The sequence below is a fragment of the Nomascus leucogenys genome, chromosome 17 (genome assembly GCF_006542625.1).
Source record: "Nomascus leucogenys isolate Asia chromosome 17, Asia_NLE_v1, whole genome shotgun sequence".
Classification (NCBI taxonomy): Eukaryota; Metazoa; Chordata; class Mammalia; order Primates; family Hylobatidae; genus Nomascus; species Nomascus leucogenys.
Window position 1 is genome coordinate 79969851 of NC_044397.1, and position 14628 is coordinate 79984478.

The 14628-nt window shown below is 47.0% G+C and overlaps 1 pseudogene; it reads right to left on the minus strand.

The window, feature by feature from the left end:
• Positions 1 to 946: 946 nt before the first annotated feature.
• LOC100599010 lies at positions 947 to 10258 on the minus strand (annotated as a pseudogene).
• Between the last annotated feature and the right edge of the window lie 4370 nt (positions 10259 to 14628).

The window sequence follows — 14628 nt, forward strand, 5'->3', positions numbered from 1 at the left end:
TAAGAAAATGTCTTTTTAGGCCGGCCGCAGTGGCTCACACTTGTAATCCCAGCACTTTGGGAGGCTGGGGTGGATGGATCACCTGAGGTCAGGAGCTCGAGACCAGCCTGGCCAACATGGTGAAACCCCGTCTCTACTAAAAATACAAAAATTGGCCAGGCGTGGTGGTGGGCACCTGTAATCCCAGCTACTCGGGAGGCTGAGGCAGGAGAGAATCACTTGAATCCAGGAGGCAGAGGTTACACTGAGCCGAGATCGTGCCACTGCACTCCAGCCTGGACAACAAAAATGAAACTCCATCTCGAAAAACAAAAAAGAAAGAAAGAAAATGCCTGTTTCTAGAAATCTGTGAGATGCTTCTACCTGCAGCTTGATGCTAAATTATCTGAAGAGCAGACACACTTGGAAACCCAGCATCGTGTCCTCAGTCCCAAAGCTCTGGGGGCTGCTTCACAGCTGCTGAGAAAACTGAGGTGAAGAGTTCCATACTCTCCGTATTTAACACTAAAACTCTTGAACAGAAAGGCATCTGCAAGGTCCTCTGTCCCTCACACCATCTCTGTGTCTTCGACTTACTGCCTAAAGAACCCATAATCTTACAGCAGACAGGGGCCTTTCCGTACTGAGTGTTAGGGAATGCCAGGCAGAGGTCATTCCATGCTGTGAGGCCCCTGTCTCCTGCTACCCCCACCCCCTGGCCCTTATGAGGAGCACAGGAGATGTCCTGGTGATGGGCACACGTTGCTCCTCCCACCCAGAGCACAACCATCACCTGATCCATCTTCAGCACAGTTCCTGGAGCCTCCCCATCCATGTGGTCTATCCTGACCCCACAGGTCCCAGGTGCAGAGGGGCCACATCTGCATGAGAGACAGTGTCACCAGGCCGGGGAGGCAGGGGGTGGATAGGGGGGTATCACTTCGTGAGGCTTGCCAATGCATTGCTTTCATTTTTTCTGACCAGCTGCAGATAAATCTATTCTATTCCAGGAACTGTGATAGAACAGCAAGTACCTGCAGAGGCAGAGAGAGGGAGGATGCTCGCATCTAACTCCTAAGACGGGAAAGCCAGAACAACCTGCCCTACACAAAAGCATGCATGCTCTGCGCTCTGCACAGGTCTGCCAGGCCTGATTTCACTACTGGAAGGTTTTGGCTTTTCAGTCTCCAAGGAGGAACGAGTGTGTAGCTGGCTGGTGGCACTGGCCCTGCCCATCACCGCAGCTTGACAACCACTCCCACCTGCCACAAGGTCATCCATTGCCTCACCTGGCCTCACACAGCCTCTCTCCCACCCATGACAGCCCCGCCCTTGTGTGGGGCCCACTGTTTTCAAGGATCATGGGGGTCCTGCCCAGATCCACCTTGTCACCCTGAAGGCTATCCAGCATCCCACAGAGCCTTCCAAATAAAACCTCTCAAGGGGGCGCCCATGTTGCTCAGAATGTGAAGTGCAAAGGCCTCAGGGAGTTCCTGAGAGCTGGGGTCCCCTTGATCCGTGTAGGGTCAACAGGTTTCTGTGCCCTGAAGGAATGAAACTGGGAAAGAAGAGAGGAGCTGATAAAGAACTGATGTGTTCAGGTCATGCGGTTAAAAAAACAACTGCTCAGATGTTCTCTGCGTTAAGGAAACACCTCCAGAGAGGGCCTTCAGTCAGGCAGCTTCTCTCCCTCCTGTGAGCTCGTTGGGGCTGGCATCCTATCCAGAGCAGGCCCTCATTACTTCGGCAAATGAAGGTCAACACCTTCGAGTGGTTCTAGGCTCAGATGTGGGTTGGTCTCAGCTATACCGGGGGGGAAGCAGCACTGCCACCGCGGGGCCTCCCCTGACCCAGGGCCTTCCTCCCACCCCATGGCACGCACCCTTCACTGTCCAGCACATCCCTGATGCTGGCCTTGGTGATAACGGCATCGTCACACTTGAACCACTGGTCTTTGTGCTGCGGGATAAAGCTGGTGTGGTGACCACTCTCCAAGGTCCCTTGATAGTTAATGACAGCAAATAAGGAATACCTAGTGCAGGAGAAAAGGAGAGGGAGAGCGCAGCTGACTCAGTGCTGTCACTCATCACCGTCAGAAACCAGGCAGCCCCGGCAGGGAAGGGGAGGCCTGTGGGCCTGGCTGTTGATCCCCATGGACTCAGGCTGATGCACAGGAGGCTACAGGGACAAGGAGAGCCTGGTCACCCTGCTTGGCTCTCACCCAGGTCCAGCTGCTTCCTGGAACCACATCTAGTGGAAGTGGTGACTGCAGTCAGCAGTGGGGATCCTGGAATACCCCAGCCTTTCATCCTTTCTACAACGCCAAGGCAAGAAGAATGGACACTAAGCTTTCCAGATGGAAGCTCCCTTCTCCCAGAAGCCAGGAGTTGAGATAGGCTCCTCCAACAGGAGGGAGCATCTGTGGTGCCGCATGGAGCAGCCTCTCCTAGCAGAGCCGCGGGCAGCCAGGCGGGAAGCTGGTCAGTGGCAGGAGCTCTGCTGGGCGCCCTGCTGGGCACCCTGCAGGGCAGACAGGAGCCCACCCTTGGCTCTCCGCCAGAGGCCCCTGACACCCGCACTGCTGAGCACCACTTACTTGTTGTTATTGAGACTGTACTGTCCATGGGCTGCTGGGACTGTCCATTCATCCTGCTCTCTTTGCTATAACAAACAACAGCAGAATTCAGCATCATTTAAAATCATCAGACACAGAGACACAAGGCTCTCATGATATCAACGCTTATCCAGGCCCGACCACACACACACTGCACTGGGGTGCACTTTATGTTTCAGGTAGAAATAACCCCACGTTTTGTGAGGATACCAAGGCAGAGCACACCTGGGTCCCGGAGTCACCTGGCCTGGCCCCTGGCCCTTCCAACGTGGGTCCTGAATGGGCCTGGTGATGGGAATTGGATCTGGGACAAATGTGAGTTTGGTTTGTGACACAGAGATGGTGAAGGCACTCTTCCTCTCACATGTAAAGGGTTCATTTGAAAAGGGTAAGTCAAATCCATTCCACAACCTAGACAGCTGCTTCCTCAAAAGGGGCAAAGATTGCTGCTCATTATTTCATGACCGGCACCTCTCCTGGTGAGATGGGGGAGACGCGGGTGCTGGGAACAGGAAGTCCCATGCATTATTTCCGTGTTTTCCCATGGCTGTGGTTGGCCAAAAACACAAGATCTTTGAGACCCTGACCGTAGCAACAGTACTGTCACCTCCCTCAGTATGTGATGTCGTCATCAGGCTGACAACATGGAGCTCTGACTCTGGTGATCTTGTTTTATTCAAGAGGACATCTGTGTGCCACAAGATGGATGGGACAGCCATGAGAAAGGACACCAGGAAGAGGCTGATAACTAACAAAAGGCAACATGCTTTTCACAGTGCTGGCACTGGGATGGTGGCCCTCTAAAATATAACATCCTCCAAATCATAACATCCACGTCTCAACCCTCAGAACCTGAGACCGGGACCTCATTTGTGAAAACGGTATTTGCAGATGGAATCAAGGTAAGGATATCGAGATGAGACACTCCTGGAATGATCTGCCTGGGCCCCAAATCCAATGACCACTGTTTCTGACAGAAAAGCAGAGGGAGATTGGACACACACTCAAGGGAGCCGGCCGTGTGACCAGGAAGCCAGGAAAGGGACACGGCTACAGAAGGAACATGTGGAAACACCAGCAGCTGGAGGCTGTGAGGAATGGAATCCCCCTAGACCCTTTGTAGGAAGTGGGGCCCTGCCAACCCCTTGATTTCAGATTCCTGACCTCTAGAACTGTGAGAAAATTAATTTCTGTGGTTCTAAGCTTCCAAGTTTTTGGTTGTTTGTCACAGATCCATAGGAAACTCATATGTGTCTCACACATTAGTAAACAGCATGGTATTCTGGAGGCTTAAATTCCAAGGGCCCCACGATATTACATATTTGAAAAGGAAAATGCAATCTACAACTGCAAAAGCAACGATGTCTGTCTGTACTTCAACACCTGTTCTGCCAATTAAAGCTCGGCCTTCTCGCTGTGATCCCACCTTGATGACTTTGCCAGTTTGAAAGTGGATCCAAAATTGTTAGAGAAACATTCAAAGCAAAAACAGTGTATCTGGAAAAAAAAAAACTCATTAAAATGTGTCTTATCTTAAGATTAGGATAAATAGGTTTTTGGAAGGTGGGATTTATATTAATATCAACAGTCATCTTATCACAGAAGCTCCGAGCTGGGTTCCTGTCCTGATCACAGTCCCTGTGGACACAGAACAGGCCAACACCCACGCCTAACTGGAGGCCATGTCCAGCTCCAGGGGAAAGAACATGTGCGTGGTGATCTTCTGCCACAGCTTGGCTGAGTGTTCAAATCACTGCAGAAATAGGAAAAGGCAGAGAGAAGAGAAAAGAAGGCTAGAAATGTCACTGGAGTCTTCAGGGGCTTCCTCCGATAACATGTGTCTGTGTATCTCATTGTATTTTACTGAATTGCCTTTTAGCTACAACTGGAATTACAGATTCAATAACACAATGGTAATCCATGCAAGTCCTCATTTACAGGGTTCCAGTCAAGTCTTCAAATGATGGGATTGTTCCGTGATAACACCAAGGATACAAAAAGTAATCTCACAGCAAACCCAGCAAAGCACAGGCAACCAAACAAAGACCCATGACCCATGGCAGAATAAATGAACAACTTGTTTCTTTCACCAGACAGTAGGCAGTCTTTTGCCTAGATCGGGAGTCACGCATTCCAGCCAGTGAGCTAGGAATGGGTGCTTTCCACATTTAAAGAGCTGTAAAATGAAAGAAGAACATGCAACAGAGACTGTCTGACCGCACGTGGCCCGTGGAGCCTGGCACCTTCACTATCTGGGCCTTTAGAGAAAGAGCTTGCCAACTCCTGTACTGGATCCGAATGCTGAGGGCCTTTGTTCTAAAGTAAAAGAAAAACAGAAAACCTGAGGAGGGAGTAGCTGGAGGAATTTGGGCAGAAGTAATAAAAACACAACCACTCTCTCACGACCACTCCCCTCCCCTCCCCTACTTTCACTGTGAGGCCACTGCTTTTGTTTACCACAGCACAGACAGAAGGACAATTCACTCACACCCTCTTGTTTCCTCTGTGCTCTTGCTGACTTGCCGCAGTTATAAAAAATGTTGGCCAGGCATGGTGGCTCACGCCTGTAATCCCAGCACTTTGGGAGGCCGAGGCAGGCAAATCACCAGAAGTCAGGAGTTCAAGACCAGCCTGGGCAACATGAAGAAACCCCGTCTCTGATAATACAAAAATTTGCCGGGCGTGGTGATTCACGTCTGCAATTCCAGCTACTCAGGAGGCTGAGGCAGAAAAATAGCTTGAACCCAGGAGGCAAAGGTTGCAGTGAGCCGGATTGTGCCACTGTACTCCAGCCTAGGTGACAGAGTGAGCCTGTGTCTCAAAAAAAAAAACAAAACAAAAACTGCACACCAAACCAAGAGGCTGCAAGTTGTACTGTGGGCTAAAAACCGAGTCTGCCACTAGAGTTGGCTTTCTGGAAAGCCAACTATTTTGAGATAGGAACAGGCTACAATGGGCAGTTTCTTCATGTTGAGCTGATTCGTGGACTCCTGTTACTTATGGCAATCACTTTGCTTGATCTTGGCACTGCTACCCAACTACTCTGGTCTGGTGAATCTACAAGGTGTTTTAAAAAGGCGGGAGTGGTAAGGGAGATGTAAGAGACAGGAAAAAGAGAGGAAAGGGGTATTTTATCTCTTTCAATGGGTTGATTTTCCTACCAAAAACACCCACATACAACTATGAATGCTTACAATTTCACAATGAAAAAAAGAGAAAATGTTTTCCACCTTTGCTGCCTATCTCTTTAAAGAATATTTATCTTAAATATTTTGTTTCAAGAGAAGACCTGGGGAAGTGATAATTTTCCAAGTACCATATGACCCCGCAGTCAAATTTGAGCCAGAAAAATGAAAACTAATGTTCACACAAAAACTGTCCACAAATGTATACCACAATGTTACTCATAATAATCACAAAACTGGAAACAACCTCATTTCTTCCCATGGATGAATAAAGAAATTGTGGAACATCTGTACCATGGAACACAAGTCAGCAGCGAAAAGGAACGAATTACTGACCCCAGCCGCACCCTGGATGCATCCCCAGAGAGTTATGATGAGCAAGAAAAGCCAATCCCAAAGGGCTCCCTGTTGTATGATTCAGTTGACATGACATTCTGGAAATGTCAGGTTTATGGAAATGGAGAAGGAGTCCCCGCTGGCTGGGGTTACAGAGCAAGTGGTGAGGGAGGAGGTGATGAAGATGCTGGTACTTTCCGCATGAACGTCTCTGTATCCCAGCTAGGGCACCGCACCACAGCACTGCAGGATGTCACCATCAGGGAACTGGGGCAAGGGGTAGCAGATTGCTTCTTACAACTGCATGTGAATCTACAATGATCTCAACATGAGCAGTTTAATGTAGAGAGGAGAGAGGGCTGGGAAAGGTAATTTCCTGATGGTGCAGAGGCAAGAGGTAGGAGGGCTATGTTAGAAGTGCATCTGGCATGGGTGGCAGCTGCCACTGACAAAACCCACGGAACAGATGATTCAACAAAGCACACATCAAATTTTAAAGCTGAAACACTAGCAAAAATCTCAATCTTTTCACAACCATGTATGGAAAGCCTTTGTTTATGGTTTGGAAATTCTGCCATCTCACCTAGGACAAGATGAGAAGACCTCTAAGCAAAGTGGTGCCTGTTTCCTTGCTAGCTTTGGGATCTGCTCTCCATAGGACTCAAAAGGAGCCTTCACTTGCAATATAAAGTGGAGAAGGGTGTGCTCTCCCTCTCCTCCACCTTCCCAGGAGCCAGCACCATGCCAGGTCTCTTCTAACAACACAGGCTTCCTACACATTGTAGTTTGTGAAGTGTGGTTTCTCCCTCATGGCCTACTGTTTTAGCAATGCTTTTTTTTTTTTTTTTTTTTGAGACGGAGTCTCACTCTGTTGCCCAGGCTGGAGTGCAATGGCACAGTCTTGGCTCACTGCAACCCCCGCCTCCCAGGTTCAAGTGATTCTCCTGCCTCAGCCTCCCAAGTAGCTGGGATTACAGGTGACTGCCACCACACCTGGCTAACTTTTTGTATTTTTAGTAGAGGCAGGGTTTCACCATGTTGGCCAGGCTCTTCTCGAACTCCCGACCTACTGATCCATCTGCCTCGGCCTCCCAAAGTGCTGGGATTACAGGCATGAGCCACCGCACCTGGCCAACACTTTCATTTTATTGGAATTTACGACTAAGTTTAATTTAGTTGCAAAGACCTTCTTTAAGAAGGTTCTGGTTTCCACCGTTTCTGAATTAAAAATGTGATACCCCATTTTATTATGTGGACTTAGTGTTACAAAGTTGATGCTTTCAAAATTCTAAACATGCAAACTTTTGGCAGGGCACAGTGGCTCATGTCTGTAATACCAGCATTTTGGGAGGCCATGTTGAAAGGATCACTTGAGCTCAGGAGTTCAAGACCAGCCTGAGCAATGTGGCAAGACTCTGTCTCAACCAAAAAAAAACGAATTTTTTTTAAATCACAAAATTAGCTGGGCTTGGTGGCACGCACCTGTAGTCCCAACTACTGGGGAGGCTGAGGCAAGAGGGTGATGTGAGCCCAAGAGATTGAGGCTGCAGTGAGCTGTGATCATGCCACTGCACTCCAGCCTATGCAACAGAGCAAGACCCTATCTCAAAAAATAAAATAAACATGCAACTTTGGTCCTGTTGACTATGCAGCCAGACAGAAACCAAAAGCTTATACCTCTTCTAAGGAATACTTCCACTCAACAAGGACTCTTCTGTATTACCTTTAATTAATGCAAATAAAACAAAGACTATAAAACACTAGACAGTTTAGGAAGGTTTTCTACTCCTTTTACAATTGTATGCTACAGCTACTTAAATACATTAAAAAAAAAAAACTTCCTAAATCTTATTACTTATCCCAACTAAAGCAGTAAATGAACAATTTCAAAAATAGCCTTAAGCACAGAACATCACAACTAAGTTTTAATCACGTGCAGAGAAGGCTGTGGACCACAGGGAGAGAGCTGGACGTTTCTCAGCTCACACTCCAGGGTCAGTGTTTACTACAAAGGCTAAAGGAGCATCCAGTTTGGCTCTCAATTCATTTACATGAGGAGGTTGGAATAGCAGCTGCTGACACCGACACTCGGCACTGTGCAAAGCTGGGGAACAGAAATATCGAGTGACCGGCCAAAACAAAAGACAAACTAGCACGAGAGACCAACCCAGGCTAATGCTGCATCTTTGCTCAGGCTCTGTCCTGGGCATGTGAAAGAAAAGCCCTCTTTTGGTCCTGATCAAGTACAGCCTTCCCAACAGGAAGACGTGCCCCTTCCACGTGGGTGCAGGCAGGCTTCTCACCTTCGAGGCAATCCGTGATTGTGGTGGTTCCCAGACACATGGCTTTCCTTGTTCACCATGCTTCCTTTGCTCCCTGGGCTCAGGGGCCAGAATGGGGTGGAATAGCTGGGCAGATCCAAGCTGATGACCCAGAAGGGGTCTATGGCAGTGGAGACTGCTGGAAGCAAAGAGAGGGAATGATGCCCATGAGGACTGATGCCCTCCCAGCTCCAGAGGCATCCTGGGGAGAAGGCTGTGCCCACACCCTTTCCCTGCGGCACCCTTTGTCTCGGGGACACTTGGGACGGTGGGATGGATCAAGAGGAGCAGTGCTCACACCCGACCTGTCCTGGCTCCCAAGGTGGCCCCGGGGAGGGGTGTGTGTGAACCCTAAAGCCAAGGGCTGCTCCTCAAGCAAGGGCTTCCTAGCCTGGAGACCATCATAGTCACTAAGGGGCTTTGGAAGTGGATAAACTCATGGGCCCCGTCAGAGGCTCTGAATCCACAGGTCTATTTCAGCTGCATCTGGAACCTGGGGCCTGCAATCTAGGTGACACTGGAGACCTCTTGCACACTTCACAGAGTGTGCCCCAGCCAGGCTGGCCTTTTTTTTTTTTTGGCAGAGTCTCACTACATCACCCAGGCTGGAGTGCAGTGGTGCCATCTTGACTCACTGCAACCTCCGCCTCCCAGGTACAAGTGATTCTCCTGCCTCAGCCTCCCAAGTAGCTGGGATTACAGGTGCCCGCCACCACGCCCAGCTAATTTTTTGTATTTTTAGAAAAGACGGGGTTTTGCCATGTTGGCCAAGCTGGTCTTGAACTCCTGACCTCAAGTGACACGTCTGCCTCGGCCTCTCAAAGTGCTGGGACTACAGGCATGAGCCACAGCGCCCAGCCCCCAGCTGGACATTTAATGCTGCATTTCACAAGGCCAGTTCCTTGCTAGAGATTTATGTGACAACACTGAAAACAAAAACTCGCAGACTGGGAAATTTGCTCTCGATATTTATACAGGATTTAAATCTGAGACAATCTCCTGCTGACGGAATTCAGTAGTTGAGGGCCAGCGAGGAGGTCAAAACTGCGCAGAGCAAACTGGGTTTCTAATGCTTAAAGCCAAGGCCCCTGACGGTCTATGCTCCTTACAGAAAATTGCATCTGTGACATGGCCAGCTGTGGTCTTCCCCGTTTTTCATTGGTCTTATGCAGACTGCAGGTGGCAATCCATTATGAGTTCTGAAATTGTTTTAGTGGATCATGTCCAGGGTTTTTAAAACTTCAACTGGAGTAAAGAACAGAGCCAGGCACCATGGCACACACCTGTAGTTCAAGCTACTTGGGAGGCTGAGGTGGGAGGATTGCTTGAGCCCAGGGGTTCAAGGCCAGCCTGGGCAACATAAAACCCCATGCCTAAAAATAAAAACAAAACCCAGCAGCGTGCACTGAGGTTGGTTGAGAGGGTCCCTCTAATCTAACAAAGCAGTAGATTCTTCCTGCACTCAATGCTTGGAGCTATAAGCAAAGACCACACCTCAAAAGAATTAGGGCCGCTACATAGAGAAAATGGAATGGGAAACCATAAAATAATGAAAACTAACACACTTCAAAGCACATATGTAAATAATCTGCCATGCGTGATCCACCCCTTCTTGAAGGGGGTTATTTTTTTTGTTTCCTGGTCAAGGACTAAAAGAAGAGAAATGGTGGGGGAAGCTTCCAAGAACACACTACTGGCTGTGGACGACAGCCAAGACCTCCACACGGAGGTCTCGCATCCCACCGGGACACCCGCCCCAGGATCTCCCCAAGAGGAAGCACCTCTACCCCACGACCTTCGCTCTCAGGGCGTCTGTTAACCATTTCTCTTGTAGCCTCCTTAAAGACCTCTCAGAGCACACACAGTTCTGGAGACTGGTAGTTCTGGAGACTGGGAGATGTCAGCACAGCCTCGGTGGGTTTCGATGGCACCAAGCACATGGCCTGTCACTTACTGGCAGACTTGACAGGTGACGTCCGACTGCAGCCCACCAGTGAAGATCTGATCTATGAGGCAGCTGCAGTGTTTGGGCTTGTTGGCCTTCTTCCTGTTGTCATCACCCGGGGACAGACCATGTCTCTGGGATTAATGTCTGTGTGCTCCAAAGATGGGGAGTCTCCAAGGGAAGAGCACATTCACCCAGCAGAGACCCGAGGAACCCAGGGCCAATGCTTTAAAAGGCCACGTGAGGCCGGGCACGGTGGCTTTCGCCTGTAATCCCAGCACTTTGGGAGGCCAAGGCGGGCAGATCATGAGGTTAAGAGATCAAGACCAACCTGGCCAACACGGTGAAACCACATCTCTACTAAAAATACAAAAATTAGCTGGGCATGGTGGCACGCGCCTGTAATCCCAGCTACTCAGGAGGCTGAGGCAGGAGAATGGCGTGAACCCAGGAGGCAGAGGTTGCAGTGAGCCAAGATCTCGCCAGTGCACTCCAGCCTGGTGACAGAGCAACACTCCATCTCAAAAAAAAAAAAAAAAAAAAAGCCATGTGAAGACACTCCTCATTTCAGCAGAGGGTCTCCTCATTATTTTAACGTGATGAGAAATCACAGCACTTGGATTTGTAATGCTTTGTAAGATTGAAGCCCCACAACTTCAATCTTGCCAAGAAAGCCCACATAATACCCAAATGACTGAGTAGGGTAACTGATTACCTTTTTCATATAGAGAATGATTGTGTCAATACTTTTCTGGTAAGACAGCTGAACATATGGTGGGCCAGGTACACCCCAGGAAGCCCCTACAACCTCCCTCCCTGACTAGGTATCACCATGCCCTGAGTGCAGAATGCAACATCACAGGATGCTCTCGGAGTGTCCTCATCAGCTGGAGCCCCTGGGGGACAGCATGTCTTCCTGTCAGTTGCATCTGGAAGCGCCATGCCTACCCTGTCTATCCAATACACACTTCATCCATATCTCTGTGTGTGGATAAGTGAAGAAGAAACTTAAGTAGTGGAACTTAATACATATGTGGAATACATATTCTACATAACTTCACTCAACTAGACAGTAGGGATAGTGCATGGGGCTGTCTGTATATAGGTCATAGTTCAAAGAAATTGAATTATGACAGAGGAATAGAGACTGACCACTGAGCCTTCTGAGCAGAGGTTTAAGATTAGAGAGAAAAATGCTACCCAGAAGGAACTCAAATTCGTGGAACAAAATGTTAGAATATCCGTGTAGGAAGATGCAAAGAAAGATAAATGGAAAGATGCCATGGAGGCCACAAGGACAAACAATTGCATGTAACCAAGGGCACATGGCCGGGTCACCTCGCTAAAGGGTTCTGATGATCATGTTTCTAAATAGGGGAACCTTACATTGCTTTTCAGACATTTCCAGGGGAATGATATCAGAAGCACAAGAGTCTTGGTTAGGTGACCATGGACCCCTACAGCAAGATCACTGGCCCCAGTTGAGCACTTACCTCACTGATTATGACTCTCCACGGCTCCATGTCCCCATAGACTGTAGGTGCTAGGACAACCCCTGATGCATTCTAGGTAACTGGTGACTGTTTACTAAATAGTACATTTTATAAATGTGTGCATCAACGCCACTTCAGTGTTCACTACTAAATGACCACCTAGTTCCTTAGCTACTCAAGGCAAAAAATATATATATTATTATTGTTTTTCACATAGTAAATTTTTTATTGGAGGGGGGAGAACATCTAAAATCTACATTCTTAGAAAAATTTTAGTATGCAATACAATATTATGAATTATAATCTTTGTGCTGTACATTACATTTCTAGGCTTAATTGATCATAGTTGACATGACTACAACCATAAAGACTGTTGAGATTACAATGCTCTTTAAAAATAACTCTCTTCAAGAAAAAAATTGAAATGACATCTACAAAAAAGCTGATTGCATTTTTATAATAAACAACTATGAAAGAAAGAAAATATGTTTTGAGAAGAATTTAAAGTACTGAACTTAGGTTAAATTATTTAGTACAAAAAAAGTATTACAGTGTCATTTAACCCATTTGTAGTTTAAAGCCAACAGAATATACATACTTTTAATTGTCATCCTACTAAGAAGATACATACACTGAAATCAACAAGGCTTTAAGTTTTTCAATTTTTAAAGATGCATATTTTAACATTACTGAGACACTTTCCAACACATCTTCTAAGCAAGGCACCAGACTCCAAATTTTTTTTCATGTAAAAAATATTCGTTGGGCCGGGTGCACGACTCACGCCTGTAATCCCAGCACTTTGGGAGACCAAGGCGGACGGATCACCTAAGGTCAGGAGTCCGAGACCAGCCTAGCCAACATGGCAAAACCCCGTCTCTACTAAAAATACAAAAAATTAGCCAGGTGTGGTGGCGAGCGCTCGTAATACCAACTACTTGGGAGGCTGAGGCAGGAGAATTGCTCGAACCGGGGAGGCAGAGGTTGCAGTGAGCTGCAATTACACCATTGTACTCCAGCCTGGGGGACAGAGACTCTGTTTCAAAAAGAAAAAAAAGTCATGTTACTGACCTCTTCATTCATTTTACTGGTCTCTATAACAGACTTAAAAGAAAGGTTATAGACTGTAATTCATGCTGTGTGTTATTGTCTACCTCCTACTTATTCTTTACCTGAAGGTGAAAGGTCTAACCGTGATTTGGAATTGTCGTCAACCCCCAGTATTCTAAGCATATATTATTTTCATTACCAAATTGCATCTTCCCTGCTTGAAGGATTACTAGCAAAATGAGGTGGTGACAAAATCAACATGTGAGAAGTCAAAAGAAGGCAATCTGAGGCTACTGACCCCCTGGCCATGTTATACCTAAGAAGTCAGTCACTCGAGCAACCCTGGATAGGAGGCTACTTTGTGTTGTTGAGGTCACATCCACATCACCTTCTGGCTGAGATGGAGTGAGTTAAATCACAAAAGCTAAGAGTAAAGAGTGTTAGTCAAACAAATAGACCCAATCCTGATATCCCTGAGAATTTCAGATGGAGAAGCATTTTCAAAGAAAACAATTGTTTCACAATGATCTGACAATGAATTTTTCTTGCCTGTAAATTTTATTTGAAAAATAATGATAAAAATAATTACATTTTTCTGCCTTTTACACTCATCTGACCTAAAATAAAATTTCAAACCCCTAGAACCTGGAGGCTATCACCACATATCCTGATCATTCAACCTGGAGTTGACACACCTTCTCCAGTGTCACCACCATCCATGTACATACATGGCTAGTGATGCATCTTCATCAGATGCCTCTGATTAAATCTATCAAGCTCAGTTACTCCTCCTAGGAAGAATCAAGCCATGGGAAAACAGGACTAAGGTTGAGGATAAGAAAAAGGTGAAGTATGGAAAGTACTGGAAGACTGGAGACATGAAATGGGCTGGGGAGACAAGGAATTTAATGGGAGATCCTGAACACACAGGAGAAGAAAAGGGGCAAAAGCTTACAATGAACTACCAGAAATTGGAGGGCACATAAAGATGTCAAAGATAAAAGCCAATTTCACCTAATACACAACTCTGTCTCCAGCAGGTTCTATTCCTCCAGGCTTAGTGGGTGGTAACTATTGGAAGGTTGGCAGAGGTGCGGGAACTAAGAAACAAACCAAGACTACAAAATTACCACTGTGCCTACTTCAATACACCTTTCTTCCCCTACTCCAGGTAACACTCACATAGAAGGCACAGCACAAAATGAATGCCCACTAGTTGGTTAGTAAAAAGTTGTAAAGTAGGCAGAGAATGGCAAAGGCACCATCATACTGTTACCAAGCAAAGGAGGCTCGCTGCTCGAGGCACTAGAAGTCAATACTATAACACTGGGTTTTTGATAAAATAAAAACTTTTATTGCATGTCAACCAACAAAGAAATAGGAAGTCCAGCTCAAATCTGTCTCCCTGTGCTGACTTTAGGGCAATTATTTTATTAGAAATGGTTTTGAGTGTGGATTCTGGGATTAGCAGCTGCTTGGTGAAAGGAAAGAGGAAGTCTGGAAAGTCCTTGGGCATGTGCTCTTATCTCTTCATGCTACCTAAGGGTTCCACGTGCAAATTCAGTGAGGAGTTAGTATGAAACACGCAGTAGAAATTCAGCTGTAAGGTCAGCAAGCTGGGTCTGTGCAGACTCTAGTTGGCCTTATAGGTTCCAATGGATTTCAGCCAGTTTTATTAACCTACAAGCCCAGGCATTTCAGCATT